General features: G+C 30.9%; 2 pseudogenes; both read right to left on the bottom strand.

Annotated features, from left to right (window-relative positions):
* Positions 1-600: 600 nt before the first annotated feature.
* Positions 601-1599, bottom strand: LOC149557173 (cytochrome c biogenesis protein CCS1, chloroplastic pseudogene; annotated as a pseudogene).
* A 3230-nt stretch (positions 1600-4829) lies between these two features.
* Positions 4830-16047, bottom strand: part of LOC149557172 (DNA mismatch repair protein MSH2-like) — an 84250-nt pseudogene continuing 73032 nt past the window's right edge.

The raw sequence follows: 16047 nt of genomic DNA, 5'->3' as shown, positions 1-16047 counted from the left end.
TTTTTTAATATTTGGTGGAAATTTTGACCAATTCTTGGTAGAAAACTATCAAGAATTAGTTGAAATTTCCACCAATGTTTGGTCAATTTTTTTTTAATGTTGTATCAAGCAATTATTTCTTATCCAAGCCATTTAACTTGCAACCTTTTAAATCTCTACAAAGATAAAGTTGGAGTAGGATAATTTTTCTTCTCAAAGGTGTCCTCTAATTGTAAAGCATTCTCTAATTGTAAAGTGAAAGCTTTACAATTAGAGGACACCTTTGAGAAGAAAATTTCTCCTGCTCCAACTTTATCTTTGCAAATATTTAAAAGGTTGAAAGTTAAATGGCTTGGATAAGAAACAATTGCTTGATACAACATGGAACAAAGAAGAACATAAACATATAGCATGGTCATGTATTCTTTGAAATTATCTGATATGTTGATTCAAATACTTATACACAATATTTTCTTGAAATCTATAAATGAATCAATTATAATGGTTTAGAAGCTCCAAAATTTAGGAAATGACAAAAATATCCTTCAAGATGATTTCTTTTTTTTGGCTCTTTCAAAGAGAGATTTAAAGATTTTAGAAATAAAAATTTCCCATGTATACTTACATTCCTTTAGGATTGGTAGAACTATTATCATCTTCTAGTGGTAAGAATGTACTAAAAAGTTTATTATCTCCACTCTGTAATGTAGCCATTGCAAGATTTAATGGTCCTACACCATTCTTATGTATTTTAAGAGATAAGATACTCCAATCTGTTTGATAGATTGTGATGCCCCCAAAGTGTAAAGGGCTATTCACACTGATAGTCTTCCTTAGAACTTCCTTTCCATTTGTATCACATAAAGAAAGGTCAGTGTGAAATTGGGACACCTAAATAAAGATGGATGAGAAAAATGAATAATAGTAAGATACCTGTTGTTAACATCTCAATGGAGATTTTGAAAGAGACTTGATTATTTTGAGATTATCAAACTGAAAAATGTAGCTAGGAGAACAAAAAAAGAACAAAGAGTTGTAGGATGGTGGCTAGAATACTATTTCTTCTTTTATGTGAGTGGTTGCATGAAGGAGAATAAAAGCTCTAGATTGTGATTCCAAATATATATATACACCTCTTCATTCTCATAGTAATCAATGTAAAACTTCTCAACATGAAGTTCAATTTGAAAACTGGGAATTGGTTTAGACAAAATCCCATTTGGAGTAAGCACATCCCCCATCATAAAATTCAAGCCTTGAGGAACTATAATTGAACCAGGGTAGCCCCCCATAGAACTTAGAGTTTCCCTTGCCATTATGAGCAAAAGAGCTGCATGTACACCAATAGGTGCAAACCTACCAACAAGCCCTTTTAATCCATATAGACCTAATTCAGCGAAGAAGACTTGTAAGCCTCAAATTTTGAAAAAAAATGATCATATTATCCATAGAATTAGAGTAGAATCATTATATGAATGCTATGAGATCATTTCTTCCAAATAATTATAGTCATCTTACCTCATATCCTAAACCCATTAGAAGAACACCAAGGTCTTGAATATGAGCTCTGGGAAGTGATTCTACAACTTCTAGTTTTAGGATATTGGATCCAAACTTCATGAATGCTGAGGAAAAGGCTATAAATGTCCTAGGGAACCCTAATGCAAGGGTTGGAAAATTTCATTGTACAACTATAGTACAAAACAATAGACTGTGCCTAGAATTGCAGTGACAGTTACTGGTTTTTATTAAGTTTTAAAGTGCATAAAGAAGTATTTGTGGATTTTGTTGGATGGAATAGTGTGTGTAGTGTTAATTCTTCCTTGTGCAAGCATTAAATTATGTATTTTAAAGTTTTTCAAGTGCTTTGTTTAATTCTTTCTAAGTAGACTGTGCTCCCCAGCTAGTATCTATAATGTCATTATCATTACACTATAATTTGGAAGCGTGCAATGTTAAAGTAATTCTAGAGAAGGTAGAATGAAAATTTTAAAGATAGAAAACATGCATGCATCCCCTCATAATAAAGACAATTCCTTGAATCAAATCTAGCATTGAAGGATCCCTCATTTTTGTAAAGATCATCAAAAAATTGTAAGAGACATGAAATTTTCACAGTTCATGATAGTTCTAGTGAATGCTTTTGGATATAATGATGTAACCTTTTTTAGCATCAATTGTTTGGGTCACACTCACATTTTTCTCAAATGTTGATGCTGGAAAACACTACACAGTTATATCTAGAAGTATTCATCAATATTAGAAAACTATCCTTGCTTCCTCTATAGGTTGTATTATGGATGCGCTATATGAAATCTCTCTCTTGAAGCATATTGGGGAAAAAGTAGCTATAAGGCATATATTAACTATGGCATGGTGTCCTTGTAGCATTGAACTTCATAAAGATTTTCCTAATTGATGTCTTTGAGGATGTGAAAATTTTAAAAATAGACCTTGACTATAATGGCCCATTGCCAATCACAACAATAAAGAGTGTAAGTAAATAAAAATTTTCAAACCTAAACCAAGTCTTCTAACCATTCAAACTTTGTGCTAAGATCTTTCAATGCCAAACATTAACACGTAACTCGTTTAAACACATAATGAAACCAACATCATATGAGGAGTACATTACCACATCACTGGACTAATTTCTACTACCTAATGATCTACATGTTGCCAACCATTGAAGCTATATGTACAAAGAAAGGAGCTATTAAAATTGTTATCTAGGAGAGAAAATCAAATAAAAATAGTAAACAATTATCTTAACTTACCATCTACAGCTATGCAATGAACTTGTGCCAAGCATTTTCTAGCCTTAATTTTGACATAAATTCCCACCTAACATAATGTAAACACAACTTCACCAAGTAGTCCACATGCAATGATTATTTCTAGTTTTTTAACCTTGCCTACATAATAGAACACTTGTCTTTAATAATAATTCCAACAATAGGTTAATTTTTAGAATTAAAGGTATCTTAATTTGACATAAGGATAGCCTAATTAAAAACACACCTTTGTTTCATGTTAAGAAACTTACTTCCATTTTTGTTAAATTCTTATTTAATATTAAAGTGATTGAATCATATACAAATGATAAATGGGCATTCATTGTTGGAAACAAAGTATAGCATTAAATTACTCTTCGTGAACCAGGTTTAAAAGGAACTCATAGGATTATAAGATCATTTGTCCAACCCAAAATAAAGAGTACTATTATAGATACTGGTGTTTAAAGATCTCTATCTTTCATAATCTATGCTATTAGAAAAATATCTCTTGGTAATATATTATATAGAGTGTCTGAATCTAGTAGTATTAGATAACCCTAAAGAGCACTCAAGTATAATGATAAACCAACTAAAAAGGTGTTGTACATAATGAGCATAAGTAGACTATCCCACTATGAAAACAACAATTAACATGGCTAAAGTTCCAAACATACCAAAATTAGAGAAAAGACATTGAACATAGATCAATAAGGAAAGATGAATCATCACACAGCTAAAATTATAGTTCATGTAATTTTGGCTTGTTTAAATTAGTATAGAAGATTAAGTAATCAGACACACAAAGAGCAGCTCAAGAGTTTCCTATAAAGCTGAAATCAAGACATCTAACTATTTGAATTTTGACTACAATACACGAATCCAATCTTATTCAGTGCTTGATCACAACATTTCTCCAAAGTAGAAAAATTAAAATAGGTAGCCTAGATAACATGAAAGTGAAAAAATTAGAAGGTATAGGCTGGGTGCACATATGGAAAAAATCAAAGTGAGCCCTAGTCTTTTATTCAATAGCAGAATAACTAAATCAACCAGTTCCAACTTCCACATATCAATGGATATTCACTATCAAAAGCATCATAGATTAGGAGAGGGCTAAGGTTTTAAGTATTTGTCAAATAGTCTTATCTATCCACATTGAGGTGAGCATGTCATATTTACAAAAAATTCTTACATAAGATATGAGCAAATCTTCAAAGTCTCTTAAAATCTGAGTTTAATTATAATTAGCTATTATATAAATGTGTTATGAAAAAGATGTGTAAAAACCATACTTGTTTGATGATTATGTGTCCTGTCATGCCAAAAGAGAAAGGATAAATAATGAAGCTATGTACATGTTATAGCTATGCATCTCTTCCACTAACAACTATGCATCCTTTCCACAAACAAGTCTCTAATGTCCATGACTTGCATTCGACATTTTTACATACTCGTAGTAGTGTAAGAAATAACAGTGCTAACAAATTAATTTGTTAAAAAATTAAATTATTAGTCTCCAAGTGCAGCAATGAAGAGGTCTAATTCTTGCAATAGAAAAAATTAAGCTTTTAATTCTTCCAAACATATAGGTTTGTTGAAGAGGCGAGACTAACTCCTAAAGAAATATGAAGCATAGAGTTAACTACTTAAGTGTTAACATAGACTATCATTGTATGCTATCAAAGGCCTATGAGTTCAAGAACCAATTCATTCAAAACATGTCTTACAACATTACATGATATCCATACAAAATCATCCAACTAGCATTAAGAGATTTTCAAATCAATCATCACCTACAAAAAAATTATTTTTCCTATAATAATACATTCTTTTCGAAAGATTCAATAAACATACAAAAGGAATAGCTTAATCTAGCCATTATTATTTGAAGTAATCATTTGAGCTTTAAGGACTTTAAATAAAAATAGTTAGGACTCAATAATGAGTGAAGGCATATTAGTTAAAGCCATAAATATATTTAAAAAGAACACAATATCAAAGAAAATTTTACTAAGACTATGTATAGAATTATTTATCACAAAGATTAAATAGTAAATAAGGTAAAAAAATAGACTAAAAAAAAATTATCTTAGTAAATGTTGTTATTGTCTATACCATATAGGTAACAAGTTGCCTTTGACTACTTGAATATTCATCTGATAACTTAATATATTGCTCCTCAAGTCACTCAAGTTTTGCATTTCTGAATTTGAGTCCATCCTTCTATGTTTCTAAGACTATATATTGTGCATTCAAATTCTTTTGTGCTTTTTTTCCTCTTGTCCAAATTGTGTATCTTTTTCCAATTTTAAAGCCTTGTCAATAGGAAGATCCAGATCATTTGTTGCTTTATGATGTACTTTTTGAATTTGTTCTTCTACTTCATCTTGTTCACTCTTAAGTGTTGTCAAACTAGGATCGTAACTAGCTGAGATCATGTTATCTCCATTGTCAAGTTGATTAAGATTGATATTAGCCTCCACAAGTGCTACAAACTTTGTCAAATGCTCTTCATTTGTCCAAAGGTCAAAGGCATCCAAATATCTTTCCTTGATCAATAAAGAAAAGTCCCCTTGATATCATTTGAGTGAATTTTTGATTACAAGAAGTTGTATGCTTGTTTGTCACATGTACAATAACTATAGTGAACAAAAAAAATCCAAAAATAGTTTAAGTGCTTGAAAACCATAGTTCTCATTTTGTAAAAGATGTGTTATCTAATAACTGCAAGCTTAGCATGATAGCTAAGAACAATTATACATGACAAAATACACCATTTATTTAGTAAGTGCAATTGCACAACACATAAATAAATTTAGATAGAATGCAATAATCAATATTCATTCAAAATAACAATGCCATTGTTGTGAAATAAACACATAAATTTAGTACAAACGTATTCATGTGATCATAGAAGAGAAAAAATACAAAGCATGTTTATTGCAAATGCATAGTATAAAAAATCAAATACATTAAAACTTAAAGGTCCTTGGTTGATAGAGCTTTAAAATATCTTGTAGATTGGCCCTACCCTTCTCTAGTTTTTGCACAAGTCAATCAATATCTACAATTCTTTTTAGATGAAGTCTTAAATCTTGGCATAATGATGCATCCTTAACAAATGCTTGCACCATATCAAGTCTACACTTGATCTCTTCTACATATAAGAGAGGTTTCTTGAGCCACCTATTCAACAATCTCTTCCCCATGCCAACAATACATGTCTTGTTCATTAATCCAAATAAACTAAAGTTCTTGTTCACATCTATTTTAATTTCAAGAACATTCAATGCTCATAAAGCTGCAACATCTAGCCACATAAATCTGCCTATGTGATAATGTTGAATGGTAAAATTTCCATAATTTTTGTCATTTGCAAGAAAATCTATATAAGAGAGGAGGGCCCCCAAAGCTCCAGTAGTAGACTCTAAACTTATAACTATGTCCTTTAATGACTTAATTGAAGCTTTTACAAGGTGACAAAGATCTTGATCAACATCCCTAGTCTTGAAATCAGATTTCTTCTTTTTAGTTAAGAGAACATTAAAACTTGCTAATAAATCATGTAGGCATTTATTATTAGTGCACTTTGCACTACCTAGATGTAACAAGCATTCCATACAACCAAGAGCTATCATAGTAGATTCTAGATTTGAGTATTGGTTGTCATTAAGAACCTTGGTGATGCCTAAAGTTCTCTTTGTCAAGTCAAGAAAGGCCATACCCACAAGGTAATCATTCTCATAAATAACATATTGAAGAGAAATTATCATTGGTGTATCATGCATGTCGTTTCTAGCAAAGAGAATGTGGTCAAAATTGTAAAGCTTGCTAGGGGTTCCAATTTTTGCCAATGTCCAATTTGATCCACTTTCCTCAAAAAGCTCCACAGTATGATCAATCCTCTCTAACAACAAGTTTTTGATAATCATTTCAAACATATTCTTGCTAATGCTCACACTTGAGAGAGCTTCATGTCTATTACCCAACTGACAAAGAGTAGTTGTGGTCTAGTAACAAGCTTTTGCAATGAAGAGTGCATCATCCCCATGAACAGTATAGTAATCTTGATATCATTCAATCTTTAGTCAATTCTATGATCATCTTATCATCTATCCACTTTAATAACTCAGATTTTGTGTTATTGGTAGAGGTTTGTGACTGCTCCTCTTTCATATCCTTTATATCTCTGTGTGCCCCCATCATTTGATAATCTATGATAGAGTGTTGAATCTTATTTGATGCCTAGGTGAATAGATAACTTCATATCTTAAAGTGTTATATCACAACCTCCATCATCTAATAAATATTTTATATGTGACTCTTGATTTGAGTCAAAGTGTAACATTTTGATACTTTTCTAGTAATTAATAACTATCTATTAGACCCTCACCAATATTTAGTTGATATATATATAAATTGCTACCATTAAAGACTTACTAGTTTCCTTTCCACTCACTTCCTTCCTCACAAGGGATGTTAGGATACTCTACTGCTGCAATGTCCCCTATTGATACTTTTATTGACATACTCTACTATTTAAAACTAGGTTTTAGATCCCACTCATATATAACAATATAAAACTTTCAATTCTAAGAGAGTTCCAATTCCTAATGATCAAATTTCATCATTATGCATTCCAATTACATTAAGGAATAATTGATCATTCAAAATATATTATTAACCATTCAATTCCTTGTTGCACTCTTCATCACTAACCTTGAGAAAGATGGGGAATTACTTGTCCGTGGGCCTTGGAAACCATTTATGAGTAGGCTCCTCAAAGGATTTGTGGCACATATATCTAATACATATCATGAGGCTCCCTCCTCAAGGATTAATTACTTGGCTATCTGAGGGATTGCAAGGAAGATAATTTCTAATGAGGAATAGGTAGGTGGTAATTGGATGAACCTCATGGTATGCTTTTGGGTTTAGTTTGAAGTGGAAATGGTAAAATTCACCCAAATGGGTTTAGCATGGGATGAACCTAATCCCCTTCCCAAGTATCAATTGGTGCCAAGACCAAGGAAGGGAATGGGACCCATAATGTACTACACAATGCACATGGGTGGGAAAAGATTAGCCCTTATATGTGAACTAGTCACTATTGTTTTTTGATTCACATGTGAGCAGGTCACTATAGTCTTTGTGATGTATGTTGGAGCTACTTACTATGTATGTGATGTATGGAAAGCTAGTTAACTTGTGTACTTGTGATGTGTATGAGTAAGTTTTTGTATATGAGATAGGTGCTCATTATAATCACAATGTGTGTGATTTGTGATATGGGGTTGAGGTTGTTCAGAGCAATTGCCAAATGACTATTGCATACTAGAACACTAAGGAGGGTTATAATTCCTATTTACAAAATAGCTAAGAGAAAAGATAAACATCTATGCAAAATAAGGATTGTTTGTATGGTGGCTTGTGGATTGCAACACCATCTATTGTCAAATGGGAGTTATGGTAGGAGAGAAATAGACACATTTAAAAAAATAAAAGGATAAGATAGGAACAACTTACTGACAAGATGGAGGCTGCCATTATCAAGATTATGAATAATATAATATTGAATATGCAAAAAAGGGTAGAAAAGTTGACCTATTGGGATGACTAGATGGGAGGTAGATGGATTTGGGATTTGTGATTCCTTGGTATGTTAGTTTGAGCTTCACTTGGTTTTGAGAATACTATAATATTCTTTACTTAACAAGGCCAACCACATGAAGGTGGAAGCTTATTTGGCCTCACCCCCTCCCCTTAACATCAATCTAAATTACCCATTATCATCTAATTACATACTTCATTCATTCATTCGTCCATTTATGAACTATAACATTCAACCAATAAAATCACATAACATTCATTAATATGATATAAAATTTATTAATACACAATACTAATCAAGACTTCATTAACACATAATAATACTCATTAACATAAAATAAAAATCAATATTTATATGCAACATTCTTAGATAATTACTTTAAAAAAAATTCTTTCATTATCCAATAGGGTTTATCAAAGACCATTTTGAAAACATCATTTCTTCTTTTTGTTTTTCTTTGCTCTGTTAAGAAAAAGGCTAAAAGGAGCATCAATATATTCCTCATTGTCCTCCTCTTGTGGCACATGTAATGTCAAATTACAATGGCTCCTCTTCTTTGGAGGAGCAGGAGATTGCTGCACTAAAAGGGGCTCTGTTGCAAGAACAAGTAAATGGGTTGAATTAGCATACTCTTTTTCTTTTTTTAACTACTAAAAGTCTATAATTAAGTACTAGTACACAACATAACATGCATTTTTCTTACCTGACAATGCCACATCATGTACATTAAAATTTTGATCCACTGCCATGTCAACATGTTGAACACTTGGAACATGTTGCACTCCTTCACCATGATGTTCAACATGCTCTAATATATTAAAAAAAATGATACACATCAAATTTCAATTGAAGATGTTAAATTGTATTAATAATTGCATAATTAGTTTTCAATAGCAAATTAATACCTCTACCACTATAATGCACATCTTGGCTTTCATTATGAGTAGGTTCTATGATAGGATATGAAGGCTATAGTAAAATGTTATGCACATTGTTATGCAGTCAGTTTATGTTCAAAACTAGCACCAAAAAAGAATTTTTTTTACCATTCAATTTCATTTACTTTTCATCTAACCAATTTACCTATGTCTCATTTGGTGTACCAAATTCTTGGGTAAGGATTTTAGGTTCTTGGCATAGGTGTGCAACCATGACTTTATAGCCTTCCTTCAAGGAAATTTTTCTATCTTCATCTATGAGCTCCACATTGAATTCTATGCCTTGTATTTTTTGCTTAACATCATCAATTTTCCATGTATGGTTTCATTAAATAAAATTGTTTGCAACATTATATAAAATATATATATATATGAAATTTCATTGCTCCTACTTACAAGTCGAGACTGAAGATTCATATAGCCACTAGAGCCAAGTTTGTGTTGGCCAACTTTTTCTAGTCTCATTTTTGTAGCCATGGATGTGTCCTATAGTCTATGAATAGTTTTAAACATGTTAGATTATATATTTACAAAGATCACTAATTAGTGCATGATTACAATGTACTTAATGCTAACGTAAGATACCTTCTTTTACCTTGTGTTGGTTCATTTACTCTATTTTTACATAGCCTTTTCTCCTTTGCATATTCTATTATTTCATTCCACTCCATCGATGGAATCATAGGAGGACACACATACTTTGGGTTCTTCATAAAACCCCTTCTATATTGATCCCTCATAGTCTTTATATGCCTTGATGCTCTTTTCAGAAGTAGGCCGGTCTCAAAATAATTTTTTCCAAATAAGTCCTCAAAAGATGTAATTAGCTAATTTTTTTAATTTAGAAGCCTATAAATTCCACCTTTAAAAAAAACTTTAAATTGTTAGATCAATAACTTTAATATAGCATAGTAAATGGAAGAAAAGAAAAATTATGTAGCCATGATCTAAAACTATGTACCTTTTACATATGGTGGGTCCAAATAGCCTCAATGTCATATCAAAAAGATGGTCAAATAAAACATTATTATCTACAAAAACATAAAATGATTATCAGTCCAAAATGAGTTATGTATAAGTAAACTAAATTTACACTTTAAATAATAACAATTTTAAAGCACTTGGAAGTTTTCATAATTTAAAAAGAAACATAGATTTCTTGTTCAACAATAATGTCCCTTCAAATGAACCAATACTAGTCACACGGATTGCTCTAGGAAATGGATCAGCTTTAGTAGTACTGCTCTCTATTGATCTATCAATTAAAGGTCTATCTATTAGTGCAAAAAATAGGTATATGAGTACAAAATCCATCCAACAAAAAAAAGGCATGATTAGCATGATTAGCATATTATGCAATATAGCAATACAAGGTTTTACTAGTTGTATTGGGCATAGATGAGGATGTTTGCATGCTCCTTGTTACTGACAATGAACAAGGCAATATTGGACCATCAACTGAAAGAAACATCCGTACTTCATCACGAGCTGAGGAATACAATATTTTTAGCAAATAAATTTGCAATGGATAAAGATAAAATGGGATACTAGCTAGAAGCATTAAAAAAAAAAAAATTAAGTGTTATAATGTTGATGAAAACAAACAAAGAAAGTGTTACTTACATGAAGGTTGTGTGCTACTTACTTATAATGTTGATGAAAACAAACAACTGTCACATATTTTTGTATTAGAACACAATATTTTAGATCATGATCCATAAGATACTATAAAATATTAACATCTATTGAACTTCTATTATTGTTTTAGATTAATTACTACTTACCTTCAAAGATTGGACCCTACGGTCCAATTCTTTTTTCAGTGCCTCTTTCTCCTTGCTTGTGCCATAGTTGATGATAATATTAACAATTTCATCAGTGTATCTTTTTTTGAGTTATTGGGCCATGAACATAGGTCAAAACTAAAGGTGATGTCATGTAGAAATGATGCCGCTATTTTAAATCACATTTGATCTACTATCATTCTAGCTTTGTCCTATCATTTTTGACATCAATATCAGTAAATTTTTATCGAAATAACTCAAAATACATAAAGAAAGAAACATAATAATATGACATTTGTTTCTATATAACAATAAAAATTACAATAATTAATGTTTACTCTATTGAAGGTGTTTGAGTTGTTGCAGCCCTACCTGTACGTGGTGGTCTACCGATGTTACCCTATGAAAAAGATTACTAGTTCTTAGAAATTAGTAGCGAAATGAATGTATTTGACATGTTGTACTTAATGTTTGTATCTACACATATGGTTTTGAAAGAAAAATTTGGTGTAACTAATGTGTATATCTGCAAAATTCAAAATCAATAAAATTTCATCAAAATAACTCCAAAGCCATAACAAAAAGAACATAATAATATGACATTTGTTTGTATATAACAATAAAAATTACAATGATTAATGTTTACCTCCACTGAAGGTGTGTGAAATGGTGCATGTCTTCCTATATGTGGTGGTCTACCCATGTTGCCTTATGAAAAAGACTTAATTTTTAGAAATCAACAGCAAAATGAAAGTACTTGACATGTTGTACTTAATGTTTTTATCTGCACATATGGTTTTGAAAGAACATAATAATATGACATTTTTTTCTATATAATTTGAACAATTACAATAATTAAGGTTTACCTCTATTGAAGAAGGTTCATGAGATGGTGGATCTCTGCTTGTGCAATGTGGTGGTCTATCCACGTCGCCTTGTGAAAAAGAATCAGCAATAAAATGAAAGTAATAGACTTACTAAAAAAAATATTAATAATAAAGTAGATTGTATATGTAAATCATTTATCTTAAGTTAGCCAAAAATTTGGTGTAACTAATGTGTATATGTAAAAAAAAATATTTGACATATTCTACTTTATCTTAATATCTGCACAAATGGTTTTGAAAGAAAAGTTTGGAGGTACATGACCCCATCATAGTTGAAACTGATTGTACCTAGACATACATTTCATTGATCATCATCTTCATCCATGTCATCATCATCATCATCATCATCATCATACTTGTCACTTTGATCATCATTGTCACCACCACCATCTTCATTACCATCATCATCATCTTCATTACCATCATCATCATGACCATCATTTCCATGATCATCACCATCTTCATCAACATGATCATGATCGTCATCATCATCATCATCATCATCATCATCATCATCATCATCATCATCGCCGCCATCATTACCATCAGCATTACCAAAATCATCACCATATTCTTCTTCATCATTGGGTAACAATCCTTTGTGATTGTTATTTTCTTTGTCTTCTACTTCTTCAGTATCTTCTTCTTCTATCAAATTATAATTTACCATCCTTCCTCTTGGATCATGTTTAAAAATAAATGACTAACCTGGTTTGTGTGGAATACAAAATTAAAACACTTGTTTGAATTGACTTGGAAGAACATAGGGCTCATCTCTGACTGGCTCAAATGAGCTTGTATTAATCATTGTAAATCCATTATCATGTTCAATAACAGTCCTATCATGATCATTTTGATTAAGTTGTAGCCTAAACCATTTGATGAAAAATAGAACTATTTTGAATGAATTAAAATCACACTCAAGTATATCATCTAAAATGCCATAGTATCAATTTTTAGATTGTTGAGGATGTATGTCAGTTCTAGATGAAATATTAGTGACCACAAAGACTACACTTATCCTAGAATCACAAATTTTCTTCATTTCATATAACTTTTTTATGTGAAATTTATAGCCATGGTAGTACATAGATTTGTGGTATTTGACCTATAATTTTTCAAACATGTCAAGATTATTTACATCAATCTATGAGTTGATATTAAACTTATGGCTCATTATTAGTAATCTTTTACATACCTTTGTATCTCTTAAGCCATATACCAGATCAAGTACCATTGGCATAACATTGGGATCTCCATTATGATGAACTTATTTAACCAAGGATGCAACATTGTCTCATGTTAATGAGCAACCATTTTCTTGAGACTATTCAATCCATGCCATCATCGAATCAAGATTGTTTGCAATATACAAATGTAGTGCATCCCACTCACGACCAACTATAAAGAAAATAATTAGAGCAATTAGAAACAACTTATATTGACAATGGATAAGAATTAATAAACTACAAAAAAATAAGTTATAATTACATTTCAATCTCCTCAATCTACCTTTCCCTATCAGGTACTTTCCTTCAATTTTTTTTATTAAAGTTGAGATCCCAAATATGATCCACATGGATATTTTTAGCAAACTTTGGAAGATATTCATTAATGTAGACCATGGTCTAGTAAATCATATACCTCTCTACCATAGAATCCTTAGGACATGCTCTTTGTGAAACCAAGCCCTTCATAAATTTCAAGTGTCACTCAACCATCCATACATTGACCTAGTTTGTATAGGTCCACACAATTAAATCTCCTCAACTTGATGTATGAGGTAGTGTTCTTGAGCATTGAAAAAGGTTGAAGGTAGACACTTTTGCATTTCACACATAAGCTATGAAATTTTTCTCTTCTAATATTTTATATCTTTTTTATCAATTTTTTGAGATGATAGCCACCTAAAAGAGATTCAACACACAAGAACATATAAATGAGATTTTAAATAAAATTATACAATAGATTTCAAGTAAAATTATACAAATCTAAGAAAAAACACTTCTAACCTCATGTATTTTCCAAGGCCATTTATAACTTTTTTAATGTTGTTGTCAAATTGGTGTGGGAGGGATAGAGGTAGGACATATTGAAATCATTAAAAAATGATCATTTCAATATATTATTAATAATGCAATAGGTTAAATAAAGAATATGACTTACCTTGATGAAGGCATGTCAATCATGTGTTTTTAACCCTGGCCCAAAATCACCAGTCTTTGATAGAAGAGTGCTTATATTTGCAACAAATCTTATTGATTTTTATTTTTATTTCTTTTTAAATGACTTCTTTTAATGCATCACTTTGTTGCTTTGTTAATAACAAAGAAAGGGAACTTGTATTTATGCTATCTCCATTACTATTTGATTCAATGAAGTCTTTTAATGCATGATTGGATTCATGAATGTCAATACAAATTTTGACAATTTTTTTTCTATCACACATTCCATCCAATATTTTTCATAGTGTCTCTATTACATTCTTTCCAATATGCATAGCATCAAACAAATGCATGATTGGGAAATCCTTTTAGTATGGTAACCTACTAAATTGAGTAGGATAACTTTTCATTCCTCTAGGAAGTTGGTCATTGATGCCTTGCCAAAATTCACAAGCATAAATTACATCATTAGTAAATATAAGACAATATCAAAATATAAATTTTAAACTTCTAACAACAAATTGAACATTACCTTGATGATTTAGTCAATCATATTCTAACTTCCATAAATAAAGTGTCATTCTTTGTGGCCTTGATGATGTCTCTTTTTTCCCATTAAAAATATGTTTTTTGGTAATTCAATACTTATGATTATTGTAGAGAAAGTGCCTAAACTCATCAAACACCTTCTTTCCTAAACTTCTTGAATGAGGAGATTTCATCTTTAGACCACAAACTAGAAATGCAAATTTTCCCTTCATCTAAAAACCTAAAAGATCATGTACAATTATCATGTGCATCTTAAGAATAAAATAAGTAATGTGTAAACACTATAATAGACAAAAAATATGTGATCTTAACAATATAACATACCACAAAAATGAGTTAGCCTAAGGGCATCATGTATTGTCCATACAAGCATTGCATGGAATTAAAATTATCGATGTCCTATTGGTCTAGAGATGCAATACATAGTGATGCCATTCCATAACTTCAACAACTCATCAATTAGGGGCTTAATATACATGTTCATATCTTTAACTTGGTACTTACCTAGTAATTGAATGAACATAAACATTACATAATTATTATGAAAATTTTCATGCATTGTTTATAAATTAATTTAGAAAACTATTAAATAAAAAAATACCTGGCACAATCATTGAAAACATTATGTGCTCCCTCTTTATGGACATCCAAGGAGGAATGTTATTGTTAATAACAAAAATAGGTCACACTGAGTAAATAGATCTCATATCTCCAAATGGATTGACATTGTCCACTACTAATGAAAGCTTTATATTAGAAGGTTCTTCTTTAAAGTGTGATCATGTTTCTTCTATCTCTTTAAATGTAGAAGCATCTATAGGCATTCATATACTGTCATCTTGACTTCTATTGTGTGCATGGTAATCCATATATTGTGCTAGGCTAGTGCACCTAAATAATCATTGAAGACATGGAATAATGAGAATGCATCAAAGAAATTTGTGAGACACCTTTTTTGTTATTTAATCTAGCTGATATCTACTAATATGAAAATTAGGGAATTCTATTGCAAATTCATGTTGTTTATGATATAGAATGTGATCATTGGGACATGCATGTATTGTTTGATACTTCATTCCAATTTGATTCATAATGGTAGATAATTTTTGGTAAAAATGAGGTAAAATATTTAATGGTGGTAACAAAAACTCACCTATCAACCTACAATAGAAAATATGCACTGTTAATATAATAAATAGTAATTGTATGCTAATATTGAAGATGAAAAAAATGGCATACCTTAGCATACATGACATTGCTACATTGGATAAACTATTCATAACCTTTAAGTTCACCAACAACACTATAGTCGAGAGAAGAGTTGTTCGTGTGCCTTTTCAAGTAAAGGTATGTCAAA

The sequence above is a fragment of the Cupressus sempervirens genome, chromosome 5, assembly GCF_028749045.1.
Source record: "Cupressus sempervirens isolate cs-2001-9-10 chromosome 5, ASM2874904v1, whole genome shotgun sequence".
Taxonomy (NCBI): domain Eukaryota; kingdom Viridiplantae; phylum Streptophyta; class Pinopsida; order Cupressales; family Cupressaceae; genus Cupressus; species Cupressus sempervirens.
This window is presented reverse-complemented; position numbering and strand designations above follow the sequence as displayed.